Here is a 15,752-nt window from a genome sequence, read left to right as displayed (position 1 = left end):
CTCGTAAAAATTTCCGCAATGCTATCAAAAATGCTCAAAACAAAAACCTGTACAAAAAATACATAAAAATCGAAAAGTTAAAAAATACAAATCCAAAAAATTTCTGGAATACTTTCAAAAATATAAAAAACGAAGCAAACTCGAAATTGTACACCATAAATAATAAAAAAGATAAAGACTCAATCACGAAAGAATTTGCCAACAGTTTTGAAAATCGATTAAATACTAAAGCAATCACATATACCTCTTCAAATTTTGAAATTCCACCTTGTACAAAATTCGACGAGGTAATAATATCAGATGAAAATATAAAAACGGTTATTTCTCGCCTTAAATTAAACAAATCCAAAGACGCTTTTGGAATCTCAGCTGAACATTTAAAGAATGCGAGCTGTGAAGCACTAACAGAATGGCTCAGAAAATTCTTTAATTTTTCTATTAATCATGGGCAGACCCCAAAATCGATGTCTACATCACTCATAATACCACTCGCTAAATCATATAAAAAATCGCTAACTGATCCAAATAATTACCGCGGCATTAGCATCATTCCAATCTTTACGAAACTAATGGAATATCTAATCCTAATAATCTGTCCAGAAATAAAAGAAACTCATCCTCTTCAATTCGGTTTCACTAAAAATAGCTCAACCCTACACGCCGAATTTGTTATTAGTGAAACGATTAAACACTATAACAACAACAACTCACCCGTCTATCTCTGTTCCCTCGATGCTGAAAAAGCGTTTGACAGCTGTAACTGGGACATTCTGTTTGAGCGACTCTACAATGATAAAAAACTCCCTCTATATATTGTTAATACCATATCATCATTATACTATGAAAGTAGTGCTTCTGTTTCTTATCTAGGTTGCAAATCATATCCATTCTATCTAACGCAAGGAGTGAGACAGGGATCTATTCTCTCGCCTTATTTGTATAACATTTACACCGAAAATCTACTAGATACCTTACAAAATGAAAGCACCGTAGGTACATCAATCAATGGAAACTATACGGGTGTTGTAGCATATGCTGATGACATTATACTCCTTAGCTCCACCCTTTCTGGCCTACAAAAGCTTCTTAATACCTGTAATATGTACACACACAAAAACTGTATAAAATTGAATGCTGACAAAACCGAGTTCTTGCTCACCGGAAAAAAGCAAATTAAAAACTGCACAATAACTCTCAACAACAAAAAAATAAAACTTCATGATAAACTTAATCACCTAGGTTTTACGTGGGATACAAAAAGTTCACCTTTTGCCTCACTTAATAGTTTAAACATTGATCACCGAATATCTAATTTCCGGGCAGTAATCCAAACTTTAATTCAATCAGGAATTCGTTTTGCTCACCCAAACTCCATTGTCCAGCTATATAAAACTTTGGCTGTCCCAACACTGACATATGGTCTTGAGCTTTGTGAACATAAAAAGGTATTAATGCAAAAGCTTGATATAGTTGGAAGAAACGCACTCAAGTCACTCCTCAACGTTTCAAAACATAGCAAAAATTATATTCATCCCTTATTCTTTATTGAAGATATATCTATAACTATACAACAAAACAAGCTCAACTTATTTATTCGCCTGATGAACAATAAAATTACATTTGATATTATTAAGTCGCAGCCGGAAAACAAAACAGCCCCACAACCTTTTTTAGATAGTATCAAGGGTTTGTGTAATAAACATGAACTAAATCTGGAGAAAATAATTCAAAGTAAAAAAAAAATAAAAATTATTGGCTTAAAAAATTTAGTTCCTGAAACGGATCTTCAAACCCTAAAATGTGCAGTTGAATGCTGGAACTCAAAAGAACAAAGAACAATCTTCAAGGATATTCTTGAAAAAAATATTCCTAGATAATAATAAAATAATAATAATAATAATTCAAGGATTTTTATAATTATCATGTATAAAACTCTAATTTACCTTGTATACTTGTATAGTGGGTGTTTAATAAATATATAAATATAAAAAAATAAATATCAAGTCACTTCAAACTCCCGGGATATTTAAAGGCTCACTTTATTCTTTAAAAACAAATTATATTTAGCTATATTTTGTTCAGTTAAAAAAACAATGAAACAACTAAAAAAAAAAGTAAACAAGGATAAGAAATAGTTATATAGAAAAGCCAAAAAATAGTTTAATTAATGAATATTGATCAATCAATCATTTTTGAAGAACTAAACAACTATTTTGTTAATATTGGCCCAAATTTGTGTGCTAAAATTCCACTTAAATGCACTCCATTTGATTCATATGTAAAAAGTTTACGATAAAATTATAGACGAAACTCATTTAAAATTGAGTGAGTTTAGGAACGCATTTAGCAGTCTCATAAGTAAAAAAATATTGTTTTATGAACGAGTACCCAGGTGCCCGCGGTTTAATAAACGGGTACCCGGGCAAATACTTTCACAGTTTTCAACAAACCTACTACAGGCCTGTATCTAAACTATCTCGTTTTTCAAAATTGCTAGAGAGAGTAATGGGTGAAAGGCTAATAACACTGATAAACAAATAAAAATTTTTTGTGGAAATCTTGTTAACTGGGTGGTTATTTAAGACAAATTAAATATGCTGATTTTAAATATGCGAACTATTTTTCACCATCACGTCAAGTTTTAACAACTTAGGTTTTTTCTTTGGGTTCATTTCTTTAGTATTTGGGGTAAAGTCCATAATATTGTCAAAAAAAAATTATTCAAAAGTATGTCAACCTGGGTCTCAAAAGAAGCGTATTTTTATGGACAATATTAGGGACTTTACCCTAAATACTAAGGATTTGAACCCAAATATTTTTACAACTTGACGTGATGGTAAAAAATGGTTTGCATATATGAAATCAGCATATGGTAGTGGTGTAGTGGTATGCATGCGGTAGTGGTGTAGTGGTAAAAGCGCTCGCTTCAGAAGCGAGAGGTTCCGAGTTCGATCCCCACCACGTCCCTGGAAGTACCGCGCTCAACTTATTTCTCCGCGCAGCGGCCTTGTTCGTCGAGGTTCGTGTTTCGGAGTTATAGAGTTGAGAGAGGGTTATAACCACTATTGAGTAGCCTCCTCATCTGTAGTGGCCTTCATGGCCTTGAGGAGGTGAATAACAAAAAAAAAAAAAAAAAATATATATATATATATAATTTGTCTTAAAAAACCACCTAATTAACAAGATTTCCACAAAAAAATTTTATTTGTTTATCAGTGTAATCACCTAAATTAGAACGTTATAATGCAAACAATTCGGTTCTTTCTTTAAAAAACTTCTTTAAACACAAAGTAGGTAAACTTTCAAATCAAATATCTAATGCCTTAGATAATTAGAGTAAAACCTGGTCAAACCGCACATCAATAAAAATTAAATAACTTTTTTATTTTTAATTTTTTAATTTTTAATTTTTTTTTTATTAGATAGGTAATAAAAAACTACGTAGGATAATATAAATTAATGTTAAAAAAATAAAAATAAAATTATCGAAAATATTAAATTTAAAGATTTAAAAGTTGTGCGGTTTTAGGCGACATTCTGATTAAACCGCACACTTGAGAAAACATTGAATTTTTTAAATTTTAAATTTTTTTTAATTATTTTTTTTAACACAACTTATATTTAAAAAACTATATTAAAGTTTTTACACTTTTTTTTCAACAAAAAAACTTAGTTCCAACAAAATATTTCTTTGGTAAACGTGTTTCTTTGCACAACCATTCCCGACACATCGACTTCTCGCATTGCAACTTTTCTGTGTGCAACTGTACTCTATACTTTTTACATTTGCAAATTTTAATCGTTTGGTTGCGGGTATTTGTTCTTCATTATTGTTTTGCTGAGGTTGCTCAGCATTGTTATGCTCATGCATTTGAGTACTTGGCATAGAGAGTCTGCGCTTTGCGTTAAGTTTAGCAACATTCACGGCTTCCTTTGTTGCTTTTTCTTCATCTTTTTGTCAGGGTTCGGGTTAGGGTTTGGGAACTCAATTACATTTTCTTCGGTAATACATTTTCCACCAAGTTTTGACTTGTTGCACATTTAAAGCATTTACTACTCTCGTTTAGCAGTGTGAGCAACGATGGAAAGTTTTGTTTATCTAAATTCTTACATTTTGAGTCTTTGTAATACTTTGTATGAATTTCTTTCCATGCTTGTTTGACATGACAATAAACACCTCTATCAAATGGTTATAGAATGTGTGAAGAATGCTCTGTTAAACAAATCAAGATTATATTGTGTTTTTTGCAAAGCAATACCGCTTCCAAAGTTATGTGAGTTGTATGCCCATCTAACACTAAAATATGAATACCACCAATTTGCTCAGTTTTGGGTATAAATACTTTTTTCAGCCATTCAATAAACGTATCGTACTCCATCCAACCTAATTTTGAAATTGAATGTTTGGTGCCAACTGGACCACTTCTTGTCCAGTTAGGACGAAAGTTTGTTTTGGCTTTGTATATCACAAATGGTGGAGCAAAATGCCTATCAGGGTCAGAGTTAGGGTTGGGGTTTAGGTTAGGATTTTTACAGTATAATGAATTTTTTCATTGTTGCCAGTAAGATTAAATGCACGTCTTGTCTCTTTTCGACACACTATTATACCAGTCTGTTGATATTGTTTGGCGACGCATTTAAAATAACTATCAATTATTTCTGGGGTACAAGAAGCGGCTCTTTTAGATGCTAAGTTATCCGCTTTTCTTGTTGAAATTTCTTTTGACCATCTCTTTATAAAGGTATAAAATCATTTTTTACCAGGCTTGCCATTTTTAAATAAGTGCAATTTATCTTCACGTTTAAGGTAGCATACAAATTCTAGGATTTCATTTCGGGTTAAACCATAACCCCAGTCACCAACTAATTGGAACGCATGCACCATCAATCTTTCTGTTTCATTTGAGAGTACCGTTGTTGTAGCTGAGCCATGGAAGCTTTTGTTGTTGTTATTTTCGCTATCTTTGAGCGTTGAGACTGGAACGCCATGTTTGAATGCAGCTTTTCTCAGTAATGTTTTATTTTCTTTCATATCAGTTAATGCGACTAGTATATCGTCTTCCTTGTATGCTTTTGTTTTTTTAGTTGACATGTTAAAGTGAGTGAGTTAGATTGAATTGAGTGAGTGATGATTATATTGAGAAACAACATAATAATTGGTTTTTAATGAGTAAGAGATGATTATATTAACAAAAAACGTTATAGTTCATTTTTAATTAAACCGGAATTAACACTAAGTTAATTAGATAAAGATAGGCACTTTACACTTGTATTATGTATTATGTATTATGCATGTATTTCACCATAAAGAATTTTTTTACAAAATTAGACTTTAATAAAATGTATATACACGGCTGGGGCAAGAAGAGGACAAATTCAGTCTTATCGGCAAGCCCCTTCAAAACAAGAATATAAATAACAAAAAAAATATTATCGTTATCATAATGTAATATATGAATAAAATACATATATAAATGCAAATATAAAAGACACTTTTTATATATATAAATAATTTCATTTCTTTTCAAACTTTTATTTATTAAGATTTCGAATTTAAAAATAAATAAAAATGAGATAAAACATGAACATCGAAGAAAGGTGAAAATTCAGATTAAAATCAAAAATAAATATGATCAAAAATAAGTAAATAACAAGTAAATAAAACGAGTGATTACTCCTATTCAAAAGTTTCAGAAGAAGTCTAGTTCGTTGTCAATGATCAAAAGTTTATTTTTTATTTTTATATTGATCAATGGAAGGAATTTATTTTTAACTCATTGTCCAATAACGTGTTCCATAATTTAGGTCCTCTGATTGCAATCGAGAACCAAATAGCAGAATAATATGCTTTTGGTTGAATAAAATGGGTGCTATTTTATTATCTACTTTGAACATAAATATAAGAATATGATATAAATTAAGTTGAAATACGTTGAGTATTTTGAATATATTAAAAAGAAATTTAGTGTGCGAGAAGCGATCCACATTTCCAATAATTCTTACAGCGTGTTTTTGTTTAATTAAAAGCTTTTTATTTTTAGATACATTAGTGCTGCACCAAGCAACGTTAGCGTTATTTAGATAGCAATGAATAAAAGAAAAATAAATAAATTTCAAACAAGTTTGGTTTAGCAACTATTTGGCTTTATATAAGAGGCCTTAATTTTTTGAGATTTTATTATGGATTATACGTATGTGCTCTTTCCACGTTGCATTTTCATCTAAAACTAAACCTAGAAACAACAAAGAATGCTCTCTTTTGACATAAGAGTTATTAATAAAAAGCTTAGGAAGTTTTAAGGTAACGTTGTCTTTATCATGAAGACGATGGAAGAAAGTATATTTTGTTTTTTTAATATTTGTGGACAATTTATTTGATATAAACCATTCGCTTAGTTTCGCAAGCATTTTGTTCATTGTTGCAAATAAAATATTACTATCTTTATTAGAATAAAATACATTAGTATCGTCGGCAAATAAAATTGAGTTTAAGATATTGGAAAATTTACTCGAGTCATTTATATAAATGAGAAGCAAAAGCGGATCCTTGGGGGACTCCGCAGTTAATTGTTATTAAATCTGTTTTTTCGTCATCATATAAAATGCATTGGTTTCTATTCTTCAAATAACTCTTAAACCAATCTAAGTTAGAATTTATGATACCATAATTTTTAAGTTTATATAGGAGAATCTTATGATTTACGGTATCAAATGCTTTGCTTAGATCAATAAAGACACCTTAAGTAAATTTTTGTTCATCAAAAGCTTTAAATATTTCTTGTGCAAGATTGATTATTGCATGATTTAAAACCAAATTGTTTATTGTAAAGAATATTATTTACATTTAAGAAGGAATAAAGTCTATTATACATTACTCGCTCCAAAATCTTGGAATAACAATTAAGAACTGAGATCGGTCTGTAGTTGGAAACATCAGAAGGATCACCTATTTTAAAAATTGGTGTAACCTTTGCACTTTTTAGTTTTTCAGAAAAAACTCCATGTTTTAAAGATAAATTAAAAATATGTAAAAGTGGTATTGTTATTTATTTTAGTGAATAAATAACGACATTACTGCTGACATCATCTAAACCTGAACTTTTGTTAGGTTTTAACATGGATACTAAATTTAATAATTTTTCCTTCGTAAGTTCATGATTAGGCATAATAGCATTATTTGATATCAAGTATGATTTAAAGCTTTTTTTAGATGGTTCAATTTTAGCGGCTAAATTTTTACCAACATTAACAAAAAAGTTATTAAGCGTATCTGCTACCTTAGGTTTATCAACAGCTAATTTATTAATGAATTTGAGATTTTTTGGCAGAGCATTTCTGTTTAAATTTTTCTTGCCAATTACTTCCTTAGTAATGCGCCATGTGTTTTGTGAACCATTACTTTTTATTATTTGATCTGAATAGTAATCTTTGAAGATTTAACAATTTCCTTTGTTATCCAAGGGCTTAAAAGGCTTTTTTCTTTTAATATTTCGTAACTTTAGGAAATGCTTTGTTATAATATTTAAGAAAAATAGCTAAGAAGATGTCATAGGCTTCACCAGCATTTAAATTTAAAAGAGTTTCGTCAAATTTTTCAAATGATATAATATCATGAAAAGATTTAATGGAGGTATCGTTTATTAGTCGTTTTGTTACTTTCCTTTTGTAATAAGACTTATTGCATTTATTTGAAATAATAAAAATCGGAATGTGATCCGAAATATCCGTTTTAAATATTCCAGTTTTTATTTTTGAGGTAAGAAATTCATTGGTAAAAATTTGATCTATTGATGTTGCACTAGTCTTAGTTACACGCGTGGGTTTATTGATTAATGGTATGTAACCAGATTAATGGTATGTAACCAGATTAATTGTATGTAGCCAGATTGAAAAAATACATTAATGAAATTATTAATGTGCTTATTGACGTCATAGTCAAAAATGTCGAGGTTAATGTCTCCGATAAAATACACACTTTTATTTAAACTTGATTTTTTTTTAATTATTCTTTTAATGTGGTCTTTAAATGCATTAATTTTTCCTGTAGGCCGTCTATATAATACATGCTCAATAATGCCACTATCGAAAAACTAAACTAAGTAATTAATCGAGTGTGCGGTTTTATCAGTAAAAAGAGTTTTTTTTACTTTTTTGATTTTTTATTTAATTTTTTCTTCTTCATAAAAATTATACTATCAGAATTAAAATTAAATTTCCAACAAGATAGTGCCAAAATTATTTTTATATCAATTCAAGTTTCGATTCAAGGGGTAATCCGTTCGCTAAGATAATAAATATAAAAATTTTTTACTCCTCGTTAAAGTTGTATAAAAAAAGAAAAAAATCGAATTGAATCGGCATATAATTTTATCAATTCAAATAGAGGAGATAGTTCTGTATTTGAAACTATTTTTACTTTTTTCATAGCCATATCCGTTTAGTTTTTATTTGATAATTTCGATCAGTGTGCGGAATGATATGGTGTGCGGTTTGACCCGGTTTTACTCTACTAACTTACATTAGAAATTTTCACTGATATGTAAAAAGCTTTTGATACCGTAAATGTCAATATTTTAGATCACATTATGTTAATTAAATCACAATATATAAATAAAAAAAAACCTGGAAGTTACAAAGTGAAAAATAAAAAACTTGTTATGGCTTAAAAGGTATCTGACAGAGAGCAATTTTTATACTATGATTAAAATAATACAGTTCTAAACTCGAGTAACAAACTTTCGCTAAATGCGCATAAAACAAAATAATTAGTTTTCCATAAAGTAGGTAAATTATAAAATATTCCTCTTATATTACCAAATTATAATAAACAACACATATATTAAAAAGGACACATACGTAAACTTTTTAGGAGTAATTCTCAATAAATATTTTCAGTGGTATTTACATATAGTTAGAATTGAAACAAAACTCTCAAAAAAATTTTGCAATTATGTTTAATGCTACATTATTTCTAAATTTAATATCTTTAATATTGTCTGCAATATTGCGTGGGCTAGTGCTAAATATGCAAAAAATAAAAAAACTCCACAACAAAAACATCCGTTCAACGCAGGGTTGGCAAAAACCCAGATTTTTGAGCAAAAACCCTACCCAGCTGGGTTTTTGGGCGGATTTTTAGATTTTTGGTTTTTTGCTAAAGTTTGTTATAAACTTTTAGTAACAAATTTAAAAATATCTTAACAACTTTTTTATAGTTTATAATATAATATAATAAAGCTATTTTTCATTTTTTACAGGTATATTTTCTTATAAAAAAGCTTAATTAATAATCAGATTGCATTTTTTTATAGTATAAATCTATCTTTAAACAGAGTTATCTTTTAAGTTAAATTTAAAATGTAAGTATATTATACTTCTTCAACATGCCAAAGTATCATTCAGGGGAAGAAATAAGGCTAGTGAGTGGAATAAAGTGACCATATTAAGTGATCAACCAAATAGAGTAATTTTTAATTATTGAAAAGTGAGCATAATTAAAAAAACAGAGAGAGTTAAGATCCATTTGGCTAAATGCAGATGAAAGAATAAAGAAAGCGCTAATAATTCTGCTAAATTATTAAGTGATATATCAGTTTTAGAGTCAAGAACATCTACATCTGCAGCATTGAATAAGTCTAACCTGTCCGATGCAAATGAGCAAGATTGCTTAAGCTTTATTAGTGATTCTACTTATTTGTCAATTATTCAGTCAACTGCAATGACGATGCAACGGCAAACATCCATTTCTAAATTTGTTACTACAACAACAAGCAATCAGAAGGATGAACTGGATTTACAAGTTGCAAGGTTTTTCTTTTCAACAAATATACCATTCAATATAGTAGAAAATCTTGAATCTACCAAGCTGCTTAACAAACTTAGACCTGGATATGAGCCATCACCTAGAAAACAGATATCTTCAGAACAATTAGTAAAGATAAATAAAGAAGTAATTATTTTAATGAAAAATGATCTTGCTGATGATTGTGCTGTTACCCTACTTTAAGATGGTTGGAGTACATTCAGTAATGATCCTATAATTGCTCATAGCATCCATAATGGAAATAAACCCTATCTCATTTCTGCAATTGACACTGGAAGCCAATCAAAAACAGCAGAATATTGCACACAAGCTGCTAAGGATGCAAGCAAAATTGTTAAAGAAACATTCAATAAAGATGTAAGTGTTAAATGTTTGGCTGTTTTATTTAATGTATATATATATATATATATATATATATATATATATATATATATATATATATATATATATATATATATATATATATATATATATATATATATATATATATTTAATTTTTTTTAGGTATTTGCTGTATGCACTGACATCAAAAATAAAATGTCTAATATGAGAAAACTTTTACAGGCTGAACCCCTTAAGTTGACAACATATGGTTGCTCTGCTCATTATTTAAATTTGGTTCAAAAGGATGTCTCTTCGAAGTCTATAGTAAAGCATATTATAGCAATTCATAAATATTTTCGTAATCATCACCAACCACACGTATGTATTGAATTCTAGATTGTTATTTACTTATTGATCATATTCTGTAATACAATACAATGAAATAAAACAGCTGTGTTAATGATATAAGTCTAATGATAACTATGACAAAAAAGATCCTAGCTTTATTTTAACGAAATTATTTTTCAATAATTTTTTTTGGTCAACTTTCTTGAACAATTGTATTATAGGGATGGTTGTTGGAAAAAGGTAGACTGATGTCACAGCTACCCAATGATACTCGTTGGAACTCCCAACTAGATTGCTTACAGACATACATTTCTAATCATTTTCTGTATGTTTAGAGGTGAGCATATGGAATCCATTGATCCTTCGATAGGAAGCCTAATTGACAATCTGTTAATACAGAGAAAAGCAATAAATTTATATGCACAACTGAAAAATGTTGGTGCTACGTTAGATAAGGTTAATAAAATTATTTAGTAACTGGATGTATTAAATTTAATTATAATAAGTATATTAAAACTACTTATATTAGGCACTATGCCATCATTAACTTTAGTTACATAATTATTAACAAAACTGTGTTTACTGTAGTTGCAGGCAGACGATACAACTTTGTCTGAAGCAGTTGAGATTTAGCGAAGCCTCATACATAATGAAAAATTGGCTTTGTACAAAGATGAAATTTTAAAGAGGTTTAAGAAAGCAATTGTTCCATGTCATTTTCTGGCGAATTTAACAGATCCAAAATATGAAGGTAACTAAACAATTGTAAAAAAATTAAAATATTGCATCTGATCAATTTTAAATAAAAACAGATGTAAACTTTTTATTTAAGTTTACCACTCTTATAACTTTACTTATTTACTTAGGAAGAATTTATGCCAGGCTACTATGCATTTAAACTAAATGATGCTAATTGTTTCCCAACATATTTATTCAACGATGGTGTAAAAAGCACAACATCAGCAAAAAATAGGTGGAGAATTATAGAAATGAAGGAATCTAAGTCTTCCAAATAACCTGCAAATTTTGAAAATTTTTTACGGCAGTTGCACACATGTCCAGCTAGTTCTGGATCCATTGAAAGATTTTTATCGTCTTTTGAGATTATTTGGAGCAAAATTAGGAATCGTTTAGGAAGAAAAAAAGCGGAAATGCTTTTACGAATTTACAGACATTTAAGATCAAGATGCACAATTGTTGATGACTAAGTTGTTAGATAACTTTGTTTTAAATGTTTAAGTTTGAATATTATTGCTCCAAGTAAAATAAAATTCTCAATTATGATTTACTAAACTTCGTATTTTGTTTTTATTAGAACAATTGTTGAGCACCATCAAATCTTGTATGTTAATGGAAATAAATTTATGAATAAATTATCACCAAAAATATATCAATTTTATTTTAGTAAAACGAACGTAAAGTACTCACTAGTAAATTTAAAAAGTACTCAACAAAGTTTTCAGATTTAAATTTTTCCAAAATATAATTTAAACTTAACTTTTCATTCAATGAAATCTTGCGGACATATTCTCCAGCAAAAAATTTCCAGATATTGTTAGAAAAACTTTTATAAACCATTAAAGCAATTTAAAAATAAATCAAAAGGATCATTATTTTTTATGGATCCCAAATTTTAATGTTTTTTTAAAAGCAAAATCAATCAAATAAAATCAGATTTAATGAAATTAAATATGAGATTCATGTGATAATACTAAATATGAGATTCATGTGATAATATTAAATATGAGATTCATGTGATAATATTAAATATGAGATTCGTGTGATAATATTAAATATGAGATTCGTGCGATAATATTAAAAATGCAGTGATTAGTTGTTAGTTATGAAATTTTACTTTTTTTTATTCTTAAATTTTTGTTTACACATTTCTTAAACATTTAAGGATAGTACAGTTGTTGTTACAGTTCTTAATTATTTGATATTTTTTTATTCTATTAATTATTTTTGAAAATCATTACCAATTAAATTATTATTCTTTAAAAAATATTTTTATTTACACAATTTAAAAAATATTTTATTTACACAAATTTAAAAAAGAAACGATCTGAGTTAGTTTTTGTTCAAATTTGAATTTACCATTAGTAAAGTTATGAAATTAAGGATCATGAGTTTTTGCGTTTTAGAGACTGCGGAAAGTATATAGCACTTGATACATTTTTAAAATTTGTTTATTTGGATACTCAAAGAATACTTAGCGTCACAGAGCACCGCTGAAGTATATGCATCTTCAGTTTCCTTTATAAATAAAACTGGTGAACTTTGGTAAATAGCTAAAAATTATTGGTTTTATTTATTTTTTGAAAAAGGTCACACCCAATGACTCTTGATTCCTTGATGGATATCACTAAATATTTTTTCTCTGAAAGTATATCAATCCGTGTCTCAAAAGATCCAGAATTTTATCAAGGGATTTGTAACAAAGCTTCAAAGCTGTCACAAAACAAGATACATATGAGCATTAAAAGTTGTACTTATAATATTTTATTTGTAAATGAAATAATAAAACTGTTGGTATTATAAGACATTAAAATGTCTTTAACTAAATGACCCAAATAATGAAAACGAATTACTTAAAGCAATTAATTAAAAAGAATTACAAAAAATATTAATAAAATAATATAGCTACAAAAATCTTTTAAGTCTCAAATTTTTTTTATAAAAATTACATTTAAAACCACGTAAATAAAAGATCCTAACTGAGCTTAATTGCTCTTTGTTAGAACGCGTAAGCTTATTTTCTATTCCTTTGGATAAAGCAAGGTAGCAAAAATGTTGTATATCAAGGTAGCTTCATGTTTCCAATTAGAATGCTTATAAGGATTGGCGAAGGAATGTTATCGATGACCTCTGGTGATATCGATTTTTTATTATTTAATCCATGGACGATAATGATAACTTTATTTACTATTTGTTTGGAGATTTCAGTTGAAAGGTACAACGCTGTTTCACGATACAACGCTTACAAAATTATGCGAAGGAAGAGATATTGGTATGTTTCCGTTTTTAATGTTTAAACCATTGACGATGTAAGCACTTATATTTTGTATTTCGTAAACACCAAATGATGTCATCGCACAATACATAACCAAATCTCGATTTGATTTACTTGGAATAGTTATGGCGGAACACAGTTGACCAACCCAACGGATGAGAGAGGAAGGGCGATCTAACAATATGTCAGTCCTTAAAAAAAAAAAATTTCACCTATTATATTAAATGCTTTACCTAATAATGGAACGATGACTTAATATCGATGTTGATCCAGACATAATTGTCACTTTTGAAAAAAAATCAAAATCAAAACGCTAAATGTTATAAACCCAGAAAATTCTGGTAATTTTTTATAAATTTTTAGTATGCTACAAATAAAATGATATATATTAACATAATATAATAGATATTATTAAATGTTAGATATGATTTCAAACTTTTATATATATTTATATATACCAATACATAATAATTGCTAAATATTTATATATACCAATACATAATAATTGCTAAATATTTATATATACCAATACATAATAATTGCTAAAGAGTGTAAAGTAATGGTCTGTTTTAGAATGGAAAAACTTTTGAAAAAGAAAATTCAATTCCTAACATAGCATAAAATTGCGCAAAATAAGTATACAATATTATAATAAACTCGAACTAAAATATAACAAAGTGTATAAAAATATAACCAAGTAGATAAGACAATGTAACAAACTAGATAAGAATGTAACAAAGCCAATCATAAATTATATGTCTAACTTGCGGGATTTTATTGGACGAAAAATGAAGCCGTTATTTTTTTGTTTATTAATATAGTCCGCCATTTGTAAAAAGGGCAAAAGCTGAAGCCGATATGTGAAATAAAAGTTAAAAATGCAAGTCAAAAATTCCCAATAAATTAAAGATAATTCAAAAGCATATTTTAATAATTATGAAATACTTATAAAAACTTTTTTAATTATTAAGTATTATAATTCATAAAAATACTTCAAAAGCGTCTGTCGTTTCACTTTTCTATTTAAAACTTTAATCTCTTTCTAATCGAAAATAAATTTAGAAATGATTTATTATTTTAGAAGTTTTCTCATTTCCTTCTAAAACTTTTACATAAATAGTATTTATATTTAAAATACATTTACTTCATTTAAGAAAAGTTGAATAATATTTGCTTACAAATTTAATCCGCCATTTGTAAAAGGGCAAAGGCGGCTTCACTTTTCGGATCAAAGCTGGACATCTAGTTTATTTGAACGAAGCAGATAAGAAACTAGATAACGAAGTAGATAAGAATATAATAAAGTAGATAAAGTAAATAAGAATATGGAGCTGCAACTTTTTCCAGCTTCTACAGAACTTATTTTCACAATTTCTGCTAAATCATTTGCAGGGTAGACTTGAGACAAATCCGTGGAGGAACCGTATCAACTTTAAAAAAAATATATGAAAACCTCTTTGTTCAAAAGTGTTTTGATTAAATTCAGGTCTTTGGGTTGGTAAGACTAGATGAGGAGAATTAACTTTTATTTTGCCTACTGAGTAAATAAAATATTCTTGAACGCAACTTCTAATCACAGGACGGACTTTGGTAGTTGGAAGTTAAAAAGCTTCGGCTGAGTTTGAAGCAGTTTTTCTACAAGTTTTTCTACAAGCCTTCTGAAGCGCGAAACAACAATGTTTAATTACAAAATAGTTAATAAACGAATCATGCGGTCTCAGTATTCAAAAAATCTTTTTTTTTTTTTGATAAATGTTGACGTTCGTCTCATTTATCGGCGAACGTCAACAATTAACCGCGCTCGTTCAGACTGTTAACGCCACTGCCCACATGACGAAATATTCGCGCAAAGCGAGTTTTTTTCATCGATAAGCAGATTAAAAACATTTCTGCTAATTTTGCTGATAAATAGTTTCGCAGCAGCGAAAAAAAAAGTCGGATTCATTTCGACTTTTTGTGGATTGTTATGAACCATATTTTAAATAGAATCACGTGATGTTAACAGTAAAAAAAAACAAAAAAACTAAAGCTCGCTATTTCTTCAAAATGACAGCATCAACAATGAACAAAATGTTTAACTTGTGTTCTTATTGATTTACTAAGAATTTACCCTGAACATTGGCAAGCATTAGTATTCATTCAAGCATTCATCAAATAAAGATGAACTTAACAATGCTGTAAATTCTGAACGTTCTACTTCTCTAAACGTAGATAAACTGAAAGTTTATCTTTGTTTAGAGTTGA

Source organism: Hydra vulgaris, chromosome 13 (genome assembly GCF_038396675.1).
Source record: "Hydra vulgaris chromosome 13, alternate assembly HydraT2T_AEP".
Taxonomy (NCBI): domain Eukaryota; kingdom Metazoa; phylum Cnidaria; class Hydrozoa; order Anthoathecata; family Hydridae; genus Hydra; species Hydra vulgaris.
The sequence above is the reverse complement of the archived record's forward strand: the minus strand, read 5'-3'. Positions refer to the sequence as shown.